The sequence below is a fragment of the Oncorhynchus keta genome, chromosome 9, assembly GCF_023373465.1.
Source record: "Oncorhynchus keta strain PuntledgeMale-10-30-2019 chromosome 9, Oket_V2, whole genome shotgun sequence".
NCBI lineage: Eukaryota > Metazoa > Chordata > Actinopteri > Salmoniformes > Salmonidae > Oncorhynchus > Oncorhynchus keta.
Window position 1 is genome coordinate 40,529,549 of NC_068429.1, and position 2,676 is coordinate 40,532,224.

Genomic DNA, 2,676 nt, shown 5'->3' on the forward strand with positions numbered 1-2,676 from the left:
GTGTACCAGTGCCAGGGTAGACAGTACACTCTTAGCACCCTTTTTTCTATCTAAATCAAATCAAATTTATTTATATAGCCCTTCGTACATCAGCTGATATCTATCTCAAAGTGCTGTACAGAAACCCAGCCTAAAAACCCAAACAGCAAGCAATGCAGGTGTAGAAGCATGGTGGCTAGGAAAAACTCCCTAGAAAGGCCAAAACCTAGGAAGAAACCTAGAGAGGAACCAGGCTATGTGGGGTGGCCAGTCCTCTTCTGACTGTGCCGGGTGGAGATTATAACAGAACATGACCAAGATGTTCAAATGTTCATAAATGACCAGCATGGTCAAATAATAATAATCACAGGCAGAACAGTTGAAACTGGAGCAGCAGCACCGCCAGGTGGACTGGGGAAAGCAAGGAGTCATCATGTCAGGTGGTCCTAGGGCTCAGGTCCTCCGTGAGAGAGAGAGAAAGAAAGAAAGAATTAGAGAGAGCACATGTGGGGTGGCCAGTCCTCTTCTGGCTGTGCCGGGTGGAGATTATAACAGAACATGGACAAGATGTTCAAATGTTCATAAATGACCAGCATGGTCGAATAATAATATGGCAGAACAGTTGAAACTGGAGCAGCAGCACAGCCAGGTGGACTGGGGACAGCAAGGAGTCATCATGTCAGGTAGTCCTGGGGCATGGTCCTAGGGCTCAGGTCCTCTAAGAGAGAGAAAGAAAGAGAGAAGGAGAGAATTAGAGAACGCACACTTAGATTCACACAGGACACCGAATAGGACAGGAGAAGTACTCCAGATATAACAAACTGACCCTAGCCCCCCGACACATAAACTACTGCAGCATAAATACTGGAGGCTGAGACAGGAGGGGTCAGGAGACACTGTGGCCCCATCCGAGGACACCCCCGGACAGGGCCAAACAGGAAGGATAAACCCCACCCACTTTGCCAAAGCACAGTCCCCACACCACTAGAGGGATATCTTCAACCACCAACTTACCATCCTGAGACAAGGCTGAGTATAGCCCACAAAGATCTCCGCCATGGCACAACCCAAGGGGGGGGGCGCCAACCCAGACAGGATGACCACATCAGTGAATCAACCCACTCAGGTGACTCACCCCTTCCAGGGACGGCATGAGAGAGCCCCAGTAAGCCAGTGACTCAGCTCCTGTAATAGGGTTAGAGGCAGAGAATCCCAGTGGAAAGGGGGGAACCGGCCAGGCAGAGACAGCAAGGGCGGTTCGTTGCTCCAGAGCCTTTCCGTTCACCCTCCCACTCCTGGGCCAGACTACACTCAATCATATGACCCACTGAAGAGATGAGTCTTCAGTAAAGACTTAAAGGTTGAGACTGAGTTTGCGTCTCTGACATGGGTAGGCAGACCGTTCCATAAAAATGGAGCTCTATAGGAGAAAGCCCTGCCTCCAGCTGTTTGCTTAGAAATTCTAGGGACAATTAGGAGGCCTGCGTCTTGTGACCGTAGCGTACGTGTAGGTATGTACGGCAGGACCAAATCAGAGAGATAGGTAGGAGCAAGCCCATGTAATGCTTTGTAGGTTAGCAGTAAAACCTTGAAATCAGCCCTTGCTTTGACAGGAAGCCAGTGTAGAGAGGTTTTTGGTTCTAGCCAGGATTCTGGCAGCCGTATTTAGCACTAACAGAAGTTTATTTAGTGCTTTATCCGGGTAGCCGGAAAGTAGAGCATTGCAGTAGTCTAACCTAGAAGTGACAAAAGCATGGATTAATTTTTCTGCATCATTTTTGGACAGAAAGTTTCTGATTTTTGCAATGTTACGTGGATGGAAAAAAGCAAGTCCTTGAAATGGTCTTGATATGTTCTTCAAAAGAGAGATCAGGGTCCAGAGTAACGCCGAGGTCCTTCACAGTTTTATTTGAGACGACTGTACAACCATTAAGATGAATTGTCAGATTCAACAGAACCTAAAATGTTTCTTTGGCTGTCCCCATAGGAGAACCCTTTGAAGAACCCTTTTTGCTTCCAGGTATAAACCATGTAGGACCCTTTTCCACAGAGGGTGTAAGGGTGCCTTAGGAATTGAGAGGAGCAATCTCTTCACACACACATGAGCAGACAGATGCATGCAAGCATGCACACACACACACACACACACACACACACACACACACACACACACACACACACACACACACACACACACACACACACACACTGGTAGCAGATGTGACATGTACCAGTGCTAGTCGGGAGGGGAAGAGAAAGTTGCATGATAGTCAATATGCAGCGTATTGATTACTGCAGTAGCAGTCAGTACAGTGCAGCAACTGATTAGAACTCCCTCCCTCATTCATTCTGTCTCTCTTTCTCTCCGCTCTCTCCTCTCCACCTGACTCTATTTTTCTCTCTGTCTCTCTCTCTCTCTCTCTCACTCGATTTCTCTCTCCTCTTCCTCTATGAGGAAAGATGAAAGCTAATACACCACCAGACTGCCAGGAGAGGAAGAGGAGGAGAGAGAGCAGGAGGGAGGAAGGAAAAAAGAGGACTGGAGAAAGGAGGAGTGACAGGGAGAGGTTTTTTGGGGGGGAGGGGAGTATTTTGACATGGCAGCCATTTTTCTCCTAAATCACCACTTTGGTCATCATTATGATTAGAATACATTCAGCTTTGAGATGAGGATGAAGTCGTGTGTGTGTGTGTGCA